Source organism: Bos indicus x Bos taurus, chromosome 27, assembly GCF_003369695.1.
Source record: "Bos indicus x Bos taurus breed Angus x Brahman F1 hybrid chromosome 27, Bos_hybrid_MaternalHap_v2.0, whole genome shotgun sequence".
Lineage (NCBI taxonomy): Eukaryota > Metazoa > Chordata > Mammalia > Artiodactyla > Bovidae > Bos > Bos indicus x Bos taurus.
In genome coordinates, this window is record NC_040102.1 from 34,582,245 (window position 1) to 34,593,924 (window position 11,680).

An 11,680-nucleotide genomic window follows, 5' to 3' on the forward strand; every position below is an offset into this window, starting at 1 on the left:
TGCTTGACAAGTGGATTGTAAAACTTATGGAATTGTACTTGGATATATTTATTTCTCTTCGATCTGCTCTCCTAACTGCTCTAGCTTGGTATCAATAAACCCAGACTGCTTGTACACTGGGTCCAAGGAGGCGGATCAAGTAGGAACACCATCACCCATTGTTGCTGTCATTCTTGTTCAAAAAGAAAGTAACATTTAAAATATGTCTGAATTCTGTCTTTGAATTCTGACTTCTCCATTTTTAAAATTTAGTTTGCTTAATTGATGTAGAGTTGATTTACAATATTGTGTTAGTCTCAGGTGTACAGCAATGTGATTCTGTTATACATATATCTATGGGTGAATATAGATACATTGACCAAATTTAGAATATCCTTCATTCTCAGCTTCCTGTTTTTTTTTTTTAATGCACTTTCTTTCCTTAAAAAATTTATTTGTTTATTTTAATTGGAGGATAACTGCTTTCCAATATTGTGATGGCTTTTGCCATACATCAGCATGAATCAGCCATAGGCAGACATGTGTCCCCCCATCCTGAAGCCCCCTCCACTCCCCTCCCCACCCCATCCCTCTAGGTTGTCACAGAGCACTGGCCTTGGGTTCCCTGCATCACACATCAAACTCCCACTGGCTATCTATTTTACATATGGCAATTATACATTTCAGTGCTTTTCTCTCAAATCATCCCACCCTCTCCTTCTCCCACTGAGTCCAAAAGTCTGTTCTTTAAGTCCGTGTCTCCTTTGCTGCCCTGCATATAGGATCATTGGTACCATCTTTCTAGATTTCATATATATGCATTAATATACGATATTTGTCTTTCTTTCTCACTTACCTCCTTCTGTATAATAGGCTTTAGTTTCATCCACCTCATTAGAACTGACTCAAAGGCATTTCTTTTTATAGCTGAGTAATAGTCCGCTGTGTATAAGCACCACAACTTCCTTATCCATTCATCTGCTGAGGGACATCTAAGTTGCTTCCATATCCTAGCTGTTGTAAATAGTCTCAATTCCTGTTTCTTACACAGTCGAGATGATCTTTCATAATCAAGATTGGTCTCAGGGTGGTTATAAGTCACAAACGTTATAGTTCTTGTCATGAATGAAAGTTTGCATGGTTGCGGGATGAGGCTCAGAGCATCGTGCAGACACCAGTGCAAGAGAGAACACGGTATTCCTCCAGCTTCTTGGATTCAGAGTCTGCTTGGCAATAAAAATGACCATTTATCATTTAGGGATCCTAGGAAGTAGAAAGTGACCAAAGCGTGGACTTAAAGAGAGGAAAAAACCTGGGTCCGTATTCCAGTTTTGTTACATTTCACGACAGGCAAATACATTATTTAATCTTTCAGAGCCATAGTTCACTCACTTGAGGGGAGCTGAACTAGAGAGTGAGTGAAAAACTGTTGGTTATGGTATTTTATTATGTGACCTTGAACTAGGGGGAGCCATGTCTAGTTGTCAGGAAGCTCTGGCTTCCTAGAAGGAAAGTTGGACCTGTCTCTATCCTGCACTTGGTAAAGGAAACAGGTAACATGGCCTCAAAACAGGCAAGGAAAGTGAGACAGAACCTGGAATTTTCTTGAAATAAGTAGGCCTGAGTGGGGAGTAATGAAGGGCTTTGAGAACTTAAAAAAGAATACCAGTTCAGTCTAGGTTTTGAATCTAGGCTTATATCAATGAAAAAATGTTTTTCCCCTGAGAGTGACCAGATTCACAAAGACTCGTCTTCCCTGGAATCCTTTCCACAGATCCAAGCCCACACAAAGAGACCACAGGGCTTGATTCTGAGCAGGTTTTCAATAAATGTTGAATAACTAGAAAACCAGGTAGACTGAAGGAAGCGGGAAGGGAAGTGAATAAAGTGTGACCCTCAAAGCTTTCAGAATGTTTTGTTTGTTTTCATTATACAAGGATGAAATCAGTGCAAACCAAAGAGTTTCTTTGCCAAGGAACCAACTCCTAATTCATGTTCAAGGTTTGATGTCTATAGCCAAGTGAGTTCCATTTTCAGCTTTATGGCAGAGTAGAGAAAACAAAGCTTCCATAACAAAAAAGAACACATTTCCCCCCAAGAATTCTAAAGATAAAGGGTGTCCACATTAGTGGGCGAAAATGACTTATTGTATGATTGAAATGATGTGATGATGATGGTATGAGGATGTTAGCACAAGCTTGAAGAAAAAGTCAAAGTATAGGCTTGACATGTAGGCTCAGACACTCTCTCTGTATCTGTATGTGTCTATACTTATGTCTGTACCTACATCTACATCCATACCTATCCCAAGAGGAAGACCCAGGGAGAGCCAATGCTGTGGTTCAAGTCTGAAAGCTGTGTGCTGGAGAATTCTTTCCTTCTCATGGGAGGATGAGCCTTTTGGTTCTATTCAGGCCTTCACCTGATTAGATGAGACCCACCCACCTAAGGTGGGGCTTCCCAGGTGGCACTAGTGGCAAAGAACCTGCCTGCCAATGCAGGAGATGTGAGAGACACAGGCTCAGTTCCTGAGTCGGGAAGATCCCCTGGAGGAGGGCGTGGCAACTCACTCCAGTATTCTTGCCTGGAGAATCCCATGGACAGAGGAGCCTGGTGTGTTACAGGGCATGGGGTCACAAAGAGGCAAGTTAGCACACACCCGCCTCACCTAGGGTTGGGCAACCCGTTTTACTCCAAGTCCACAGACCTAAGTGTTCGTTTCATCCCCAACACCCTCACAGAAACATCCATAAAGTAGTGTTTGACCAAATATCTGGGCATCTGGCCAAAGGGATCAATTAAATTAGTCATCCCAAACTTCTTTGAGAAATTATGGAGTCTAACACATACTCTCCCCATGCTCTTCACTAGCGGAAGAATCTTCCTCTGTAATGACGGAGAGGAGGTAAAAAAAATGTCACAAAGTTGAGCCATCCTCTAAGAGAGGCAGGGAAGGGGTGAAGTAGTGAAGGGGCAGATGCCACCAGGAAAATCAAGGAGGCCCACCCAGAAAAAGCTGACCTCGTTCACATCTGAAAGCTCATTATGCTGGGGATCCATGTGCAAAGGAACCACTGTCTCTCTTAATAGTGATAAAATCCCACTGCTCTGAGGCTGAGAATGTAGGACAAGTCTTTCTTCCTGTATCGGTTTCTTTACCAAACCTGAGAAGGAGGAACAAGGTGTTAAGTCCAAAACCCTGTAGATTCACCTTCTCCCTGGGGGCCCCCACCACCCACCACTGTTGGTGACAAGGAAGCACGGAGTCCCTTCTATCCTCTGCTCTTGTCCAGCTAGGATGAGTTTAGTAATTTTTCCAAGAATTTAAAGATTCAGGCTTTCAGACTATAGGAAGTTTTGTCTCCGGGGGGTGGGGCGGGGGAGTTGGTTATTTATTTTTGTCATGACAGTTTTATTTTTTATTTTTGAAAAATGAGTGTCTTTGTTTAGACAAAGCCTTAGGGCTTCCCTGCTGGCCCAGACAGTTAAGAAACCGCCTGCAATGCGGGAGACCTGGGTTTGATCCCTGGGTTGGGAAGATCCCCTGGTAAAGGGAAAAGCTACCCACGCTGGTATTCTTGCCTAGAGAATCCCCATGGACAGAGAAGCCTGGCAGGCTATACAGTCCATGGGGTGGCGAAGAGTTGGCCAGGACTGAGCAACTAAGCACAATTGGGGCATGAGGGATTAGTCACTGTTTTATTCAAAATGATGCATTTATCCAGGGCAAGACTTAGTTTTCTTCACCTTCTACAGAAGAAAGAGCTGCAACGGTGCCCTAAAAGTTGGGTAGGACTTGAAAGTTTGGATGATTTTAAAAGAAGACAACCAAAAAGTACAAAGGAAAAACCTGCAGATGGCAGAGCTAACGTGTCAGGCTCTCTCTGTAGGCTTGCAAGCCTCACACCATCAGGATTCCCAAGCTGCCTTCAGGTCAAACCTGAACACAAAGACCTCTCAGTTTATAGGACATCAAGCACAACGGAGCTCAGAGACGGGGTTCCCCTTTCTCACTATGAGTCTCTAATTCACTTTCTGTAGTTTCCAAACCGGGGTTAAAGTCAAAATGAAAACCACCACAACAAAAGCATGCTTAAAACCTGGGAGATCTTATCCAGTTTAAGATTTGGGACAGAAAACTTTCTGTACCTACAAACCAGTTGTTCCTTCCATGACACTGGACTGCACCCACCAAATCGTGTGTTTCATTTTCTTGTGCGCAGATGTTCTATTTGCTTTGCTAATGGAAGAAATGTTTTTCTCTTTCTTTGTTCACTTAACAGTAAACTTAATAAAGAAGTCGGATATCATCGCTTTCTGAAATGCCATTGCTAGTTAATTTTTGCAGTTTAGCATCTGTTTGCCAGCAACATTAAAAAACTGAGCTCTTGAATACGAGCATTGTCAAAAATAAATTATTTTTTTTGCAAAGTCATTTCCTTTGTAAACTCACAAATCTGTTGGTTCACATGGTTCTATAGCTGTATACAGATTCCAAACCAAACTCGATTATGTATTTTCCTTTCATTGTCTATAACTAGGTTTTTTTTTTTCTTCTTCTTCTCCTTCCTAAAGGTATCAGTCGGAGATTGGGCTGTGTCTTTTGGGGAAGCATTTTCAGTATAACGTGAGACTTCACTTTGACCTTTCACAGGCCACCTCCCACCTCACAAGGAAAGGAGAACTGGAACAAGCATGGTTGGCCTTCAGGGTAACCAAATATCTAGAGAACCAAATGGGCAACCCATTTGGGTCACCCTAGTTGCACCCCAAGAACCCACAACCATTTACCTTACAGCCACCTTCTAGATCATGCTCTGGGTACTTGGAGCCCAGAATTCTTGCATAAAAGGCCCCAAGATGGCCTCTTAAACCTGCACAGCCCTCTCTCCATGAATTAGAGAGAGGAGGATACATTTTTCTGCCTGGCTCTCTGTTATCTCCTGTTTCCCATGGGGCCAAATTCAAACTAACTTCCAGCCATTGGCAGTCATTCAGAAAGCTAGATTCCATTCCCCGCTGTAATTTATGGTGTTTGATTTATGGTGTTTCATCAGACAAATAACAACAGTGATAAAACTAATAATGAAAATAAACAATAATTATCCACATAGTGTTGTTAATTTATCATTGGAATATTAAAACATAAATCTGTACTTGACATTATATTTTTATATTCGGCTTTACTTTTCTGTTACACAAATGCTATTATTTAAATAAAACAATTGACTAGTTAACCCTGGCATCAGTAGTGGTTAAGAACAGGACTAAATAAACCAACACTGTGTTCTTGTCTTCAATTTAATTTTCCGAACTTTTCAAAAGGGGTCGGACATGATCGCAATCGTCACAAAGCGAAAAATCAAACTTGCACTGTCTCCATACAAAGAAAGCACCATAGTCAACCCACAGGTAAGGTTGGAGAGATTGTGAACTTGGGAGTGAAAGGCAGTCTCTGGGGTGAGCATCAGTGGGGGACCACAAACCACGATTGCCAACATCGGGGACCAGTGGCTGTGACTATGGAAGAGAGGTAATCTACATTAGATCTGTTTTTTTAAAAAAGGGTGGCCACACCCCGAGGTATATGTAATCTTAGTACCGCAGTCAGGGATCCAACCCATGCCCATTTGCACTGGAAGGCAGCGTCTTAACAAGCGGACCAGTCAGGAAATCCTGTATCACATCCATTTGACACTGAAAACACTATTACCTTCAGCTCCTGTTTGGGGGTCTGTCATGAGGATTTTTCACTTTTCCAGTAATCTATGAACACAAGATTGAAAAGTGAGATCTTTTATGTCCTAATGAAGGGTTTCCCAAGACATGGAACTTGCCCTTTGCTGAGAGCAGGACAGAATGCAGCAACCCAGTCGGGCCACCCTAACTAACCCCGCAAGAGCTCACGCCACCTCCACCACCACCACCACCTTCTAGATCTTGCTCTGGGTACTCGGGGCCCAGAATCCTTGCATAAATGGTCCCAAGCTGGCTTCTGAAACCTGCACAGCCCTCTCTCCTGGAGTTGCTCCTGCTGGAGCCTGTGCTGTTCATTCCCTGGGCCCACAGCAAGTGTGTAGGGAGCAGGGGCTCCTTGTTGCAGAGCTGGGACGCGGCTGGTGCTCTGCCAGGAGACTGGGGTGTTGTGGGCAGGAGGGCATGGTCCCCGGAGGTGTGCAACAGAGCAGACCTGGGAATTGAGAGCTATGCCTGAATCCCACTGTCTCCAGGCCTCTAGCTTTCATATAGGATTCTCAGGGGTCTGGGAAGTTTAACCTGAAGGTGGGCTTCCAGGTTATTACACAAGTTTTTTTTTTCCTAAGTGTGATGATGGAACACCTTTATATTTAATAATTTGCTCTCTTGATTTATTGCTTTTAAATATGTGTAGACATGGCAAGAGTCAGACACGACTAAGTGACTTCACTTTCACTTTTCACTTTCATGCATTGGAGAAGGAAGTGGCAACCCACTCCAGTGTTCTTGCCTGGAGAATCCCAGGGACGGGAAGCCTGGTGGGCTGCCGTCTATGGGTTGCACAGAGTCAGACACGACTGAAGCGACTTAGCAGCAGCAGCAGCAGCAGACATGGCAAGTGGATGTTCATTTACAAGGAAAGGCCCTGGCAGAATCAGGGGTAGGGATTGCTTCAGACCTGAAATTGTTGTGTGTGTGTGTGTGTGTTTGCTGGCTTTTTTTTTCTGTTTTCTTTATTTCTTCACATGTAATTTTTTTTTTTTTTTCATTATCCCTATCAAGAATATCATGAGGCTATAACTTAAGAGTTCATGATTGAGTGGCTGGGCATCAGTGAATCTCCTAAAATTATTTTCAGAATTTGCATAAGAAGGCATATCTTTTTTCTTGAGAGTAGGGATCATAATTTGAGCAGATTCATGAGTTTTCATGATACACAAAACATTAAATAGCACATTATAAAAAGAAAAGTTGTATTGCGGAACACTTTTGCATTTTACCTTTGCTTGCAAGTCTGCGCTGTGACCACTAGAGGGCAACAGTGACCTGCAAGATAGCACCCGCCTAAGCAAGATGTAGCTTCCCAATCATCTCCAGGGTCAAATGTTCTGTTTTCCAGAATTATCTCTGTAGTGGTGTGATTCCTGCTCATTTTCTAAAATTTTAATTTAAAGTGCAGAGCCCTGACCACTGGACTGCTGGGGAATTACTGATTACTTCCTTGGGAGAAATGTCGAATTTTTCTACATAAATGACAGAGTATTAATAAAAGTATTCTGATGAATAAAAGAAATAGAATTATCTCTTTCTTTGTGGTAGGACAGAGGAATGTTGGGAGGTTATCACCCAGGAAGAGGTTATCACTCTTCCTCCAGACAGAATCACAGTTATCCATCCTGATAGATCTGTCTGTGTCTAAAAGCGAATCCTATTTTATTTGTAAATGTTAACAAGGATATTTTTGGTGGTAGAGCTGTGGATAACTTGTATTCCTCTTTTTTAGAGCTTTCCTTATTAAAAAGAAACACACTGATCCTTGTTGTTTTAAAAGTTGGAGAGGAAATCTTCCTCCTGCCTCAGTGACCAGTGTTATCTGGGAATCTTTACTGTCAGGGAAGCTTAAATGCTGGCAAATTGTGAAAGGAAGATTGGTAACAGAACTTAAGATCGAAAAGAAAGAGCACATAAATACTACAAACAGGAAAGGCCAAGCACTGCCTTGGGCTTAGAAAGACATTAGTTGGGGCTTCACCTAGAAGGAAAGACAGATGTCATCACCGATAAATAGTTCTGTCCTCATCCCCCCAGGCACCTCCATTCAGAGCCGCTGCATCCTCACCCGTAAGTGACTCCTGTGGAACTCCTGCCATGGGAAGAGGTTAGTGGTGGAGTCCATACTTGCAAACAGATTGTCCGCATAAAGATGTCCTACCAGGGCAACCCCTGAAGTCGTATTCATAGTTGGAAGGGGAGCGTTCTGGTGAACGGAGGCATGAGAAAGAACAGGCAATGTGACAGCTCACCCATCTGCTCATCATCACCACTTTCAACCTTCTTCTAAAATACAAAACAAGCCTAAAAAGAAAACAAACGCAAAGCATCCTTATTTATCATCTCCCTAGTCCATTAATTTCCGATACAGAAATTAAAACAGAAAATTAAAAAACCCTGATATGAAACGAATGAAACAATAAATGTAGACTCTACATTGCAAAACTGCCCTGTAGCCACTGTTACACAAATTAGGGACTAGCACTCTCAACACAGAGCATGAAGTCCCCAGAAATGTACTCATAGCATCCTCCTTTCTATGTCACTGGTCTGGGTACAAATCCCAGCTCTTCTAGTCAATACACTTGTGACATTTTTGTGGGTTATTTTCAGACTGATAATGATGCTTACCTTACAGGGTATGATGATTATGTGAGCTAATATTAATGTATATATATACATCATTTAGACCAGTAACTACAAAGATCAAACACTATGAAACTATTTACTGCTGTGATTGTTGCTATCAGTAATTTCCAGAGACTGACAGACACACAATTGAACAGTGTAGATGGAAATTCCTTTTTAAAAAAAATTTTATTGGAGTATAGTTGCTTTACAATGTTGTGTTAGGTTCTGATGTACAGCAAAGTGAATGTGTATGTGTGTGTATATATAGATACACATACATTATATATATATATATATATATATATATATATGCTCTCTCTTTGGGATTTCCTTCCCATTTCGGTCACCACAGAGCACTGAGTAGAGTCCCCTGTGCTATAGTGTAGATTCTCATTAGTTATCTATTTTACACATAGTAGTGTATAAAATTTCAATCATGCATTCCTGAACCTAAGGCATAGAGTCAAGAAGAGTCCAGCTCATTTCTGTCCTTTCAGGCTTCACCTAGAAGGGAATTTATACTCTAAGAACCCCAGAGGAAGGCCATGGGAAAACTGAGAAATTTCTATAATATTACATGGTCATCTTCTTAGAGAGATATTTTTCTGACATTGCTTGATTACTGTCTTGTTCACTATAAAAGACTGTCTCCAATTCTAGATTCTAAACACTATAAAATGACCAGTTCTAAAATATGTAACTAAAATCATGTCATTGTTGTTGTGAAACCTTACAACACTCTTTGAGGGAAATGGAGATACTATAGATTTCAGAAAAAAGAAAAAAAAACACTGGAACTAAAGACTCACTAAGGACTCATAGGTGTGTCGGGAAGCAGGATAACTGGAAGAAAGAATGTATTATCCTGCTGCTTCACAGGATTAGTTAAGCTGTAAAGTAGGGAAGTCCAGCTTCCACACTTCTAATCTCCCCTTTCTGTGCTGTCCATCCCTGTCTTGGTGCCATCTCTTCTATCAGGAGAATGTTGCATTTTGTATAATAAAAAAAGAAAATGCCAAGGAAAGATGCTTGTTTATCTCTCATGTTTTAAAATATCTGGGAATAGAAAGGTGGTTCCCATCAGTCACTAATGACTCAAGTTGTTCTCTCTCTGCCCTGGCATCTCAGTAAGAGTCTTCTACCTCATGACTTAATATGGCTGCTGGAGCGCCAGCCTTTATATCTGCCTTCCAGGTGATGGGAAGATAAGGGGAAATACAGACAATTTTGTTTTTATTTTAAAAGGCTTCCAAAAATTTTTCTGCATATCTTTTACTTTCTACTGACTATATCTTAATCACATAGGCTTCTTAGCTACAATGGAGGCAGAACAGCCATGAAAGTGAAAGAGAAAGTAAAGTCTCTCAGCAGTGTCTGACCCTTTGCGACACCATGGACTGTTGCCTACCAGGCTTCACCGTCCATGGGATTTTCCTGGCAAGGGTACTGGAGTGGGTTGCCATTTCCTTCTCCAGAGGATCTTCCCAACCCAGGAATTAAACTCGGGTCTCCCACATCGCAGGCAGATGCTTTATCCTCTGAGCCACCAGGGAAGCCCCTAGCAAAAAATAGAGTTCTGTTAAAAAAAAAAAAAAAAAGAAGAAGAAGAAGGCCATGTATGCATTTTGAGGTAGACAAGAAAACAAATTTTATTGTACCTTCCTTAAATAGTCTAATTTTCTCTGTGCCTTTCATGGTTCTCAAAACTTTTCCTCCAGAAGGAATCCAAAACTCAGTCCATTGTATAAGAGACTGATAAAGGATGAAAGTATTAACCTGCCTACAGAATTTGAGGTATAATAGGATTAAGTCCTTCAGTATAGTTATTAAGCATTATTAGTGAAATTTCAGGCAGGGGAGAGGCAAATGCGGGAAGCAGAGGCTGATGGGAGCAGAGTATAAGATCACATCACACGGGCAACTTACTCCTCAGCTTGTGCAGGGCAGCCTGCTCTAAACAATATGTTATCTTCAACTTGCAGCCACAGTGATCCGGAAACAGTCCTGCCTCGATCAAAATACCAGCTCTCAGACTGGAAGAAATTCGACCTGTTCTCATAGTCAGTAGTAAATTCTTAAATGGGTTGCATTCTTTAAGTTTCCAGCAACCTATATCTCAAACTTCAGGCTTATATCGGAATTATTTGATAAAACACAGATTGGAGGACTCCCAGAATTTCTGACTTGTAGATTTCAGGGTGGACCTGAACATTTGCTTTTCTAACAAGTTCCCAGGTGATGGCATTACAAGCTAAAGTTTGAGATCCACTGGTTCATGGCATTTTCTTCTTTCTCTTGTTAGCAAGGATACCGTGAGACATAACCTATAATTCACCTCACATTCAATGAAAAAGAGCTTTGCTTTCTGGAGGGGAAAACTTAAGCTCTTTATTATCATCTGAATATGAAGCAAAAAAAGTCTAAGGCTGTTTTGAAGGCCTGCCTACCCATCCCTCTCCAAAAACTTGCATAAAATTGTTTGTCTTTATTACAAAGGGAAATGCTCTTTTTGATCATTCTCTTGGATCAGTAAGTTTCAACTGAAATAGAACACAAATTCAGGTTTCAGGAGAAAAAACAGCAACATTACTATTGTTAAACGAAGGACATACTAAAAAATTCAGGATGGTTTGGGCCAAAAGACACAGGAAAGGAGACAGATGGCAAAATTCCAAACAGGCTGCTGACTAACCAGGATTTTATCTGAGGGGAGACTGTTTCTGGGACTTGAAACTAGTTTGGTGTGTTTCTTTTTGTTTTTCTTTTTAATTTTTATTGAAATATAGTTGATTTGCTACATTGTGTGGTTTTGCATATTTCTAAGTGATGCTAACATCACATAGAAATCACATCAAAAAGAGTCAGACACAACTGAGTGACTTTTACTTTCACATGTGTAATTGAATCACTTTGCTGTACACTTGAAAAAAGGTGAAAGTCACGTTCGACTCTTTGTGGCCCCATGGACTACACGGTCCATGGAATTCTCCAGGCCAGGATACCGGAGTGGGTAGCCAGTTCCCTTCTCTAGGGGATCTTTCCAACCCAGGGATCAAACCCAGGTCTCCTGCATTGCAGGTGGATTTTTTATCAACTGAGCCTCCAGGAAGTACACTTGAAGCAAATGCACCATTGTATATTAACTGTACTCCAACATCAAATAAAATGTTTTAAAAAGTTCGTGAGAAAAGAGAGCACTGGAAAAATGTTTCATACAAATCTGGATTCTTCTGCAAACAAACATAGAACGAAACGGTGGGATGGTTGTGTTCCTTTCCTCTGCCTGCCCATTGTAGACTGTTCACACCTCCTCACTGAAACT